Source organism: Frankliniella occidentalis, unplaced genomic scaffold (genome assembly GCF_000697945.3).
Source record: "Frankliniella occidentalis isolate FOCC.00 unplaced genomic scaffold, Focc_3.1 Scaffold178, whole genome shotgun sequence".
NCBI classification, from domain to species: Eukaryota; Metazoa; Arthropoda; class Insecta; order Thysanoptera; family Thripidae; genus Frankliniella; species Frankliniella occidentalis.
This window is the reverse complement of record NW_026267304.1, coordinates 1-1,767: the sequence shown is the minus strand read 5'-3', so window position 1 is coordinate 1,767 and position 1,767 is coordinate 1.

Below are 1,767 nucleotides of genomic sequence, written 5' to 3'. Positions count from 1 at the left end.
GCTCCAAAAGCTCCAAAATGCTCCTTGGGAAATTTTACCTATATTCTGCGTGACACACACACAGGGGAGGGTGCCGGCGGCAAAGTGTAATAGATGCTCTGAGAGCAGACTTAAAAGATCCGCGGCGCTGAGGGCGCTGGCGTCAGAGTGAGAGACCATAAAAATATTTACAAAAGATTATCGGTGTGAGATGTAAAAAAATGCCGTTATAAATTAGGATAAATATTTTCCAGAGTATTTCTTTTAACTCGTGAATGAATGGAAAAGGAAAGAAAAAACACAGATTAAAATGTTTTTTATATTTATTCAGAATAATACACACAAGATAAAAAACAAAGGACACACTTAGCTTAAACTAAAAACGTTTGAAATTCATACAAGATACAGAGCATAGACAAACACACACATCTTAAACTAAATGATAAGCTCTATTGTTTCTCGAATTCTTTCAAGACTGCAAAGAATAGTGAATTAAAATGCAAGCTAATAAGCTGCAGTCTCCAAGGCTCGTAGCTTTTAACGGGCATTTGCCCCAAGTGATGGTCATACATAGCAGCTGACGTGTTACGCAAAATATTAGAGACATGAGCTCGTTTCTGAGAGTATCCAGCGGGGAGAGGACCCTGCTTGACAACACTAGAAATCAGAAAATGATACAGCTCCTTGATGTGGGGAGCGTGCAGATGGCATTCGTCAAGTGCCTCTGCAATTGCAGGGCGTAAGGTGCGCCATATCTCCACAGTCGGGCGTGCGTACCGTAAGAAAAACGATACACCCGGTCTGTTTACCACCAGATGGGCGTTGTTTTCGAATTTTTTGAAAGTTAAGAGTAGACCACCCACGGTAGTGGGGTCGAACTCGTCTGGGTTGTTAAACCCTTTTTCGATTAAATCGAATACTGTATTACTCATCAGGGCTGTCAGCTCAAAAGGGGTGAGTCTCATTTTGATCTTCTCACCGGCCTTGCCCCCGACGCGATCGCCAGTAAGCAGGGCATAGTCCTTGAAATTTCTCACACACACGCCCACTTCTACGGTTTTTGAACCGCTGCAGTTTAAGTCGTAGATGATCTTATTGACAGCATAAGGAAACTGCTTCATATCTTCCACTGGGGGTGCCGGTATGACAGGCATACACTTGGGGAGAAGAATATCCTCCCATATACCGGTCGTGTCATAAGATGGCATCGGGCGGCTCGGCCCTTGTGCAGCATCCAACATAGGTGAGACCAGGACCTGCACGTCGCTGTCATTGTTAGAAAAAGCCTCATCTCGAGTAATTGAGTCTACATAGGCTTCCACGTCATCCCACTTCATAGGGCTTAAGGAGGCCACAGGGGTGTCCTCCGCGGGCTCGGTCTTAATGAGCACAGGTTTAACAGGGCTCGTAGACTTCATTTTTGACGCCTTGCCACGTTTCGTCTTGCCGCAAACGCAAGGCAAATCTGCGGTGGCTTTACACCCCATCCTAAGACAAGTGGGCTTAAGCCCCTTGCAGCCTCTGCACAGACACATCTCTCTGATACGTTACTACACCGAGCGAGCGGCACCTGAAGGGTGAGCGGTGGCTGGGTAGGGCCTGAGGGGCGAGTACGAGAGGAGTGCCTGAGAGGCGCGCCTGAGGGGCGAGAGAGAGAGCCTGAGGGGCTGGCCTGAAGGGCGAGGAGGAGGCTGGTCAGTCTGAGGGACTGTGAGCGCTGCTCCAGAATGATGTCCTTCGACTCCAACACTCGGTTTTGTTGTAAGCTGTTAGTTCCAGAAACGTCCA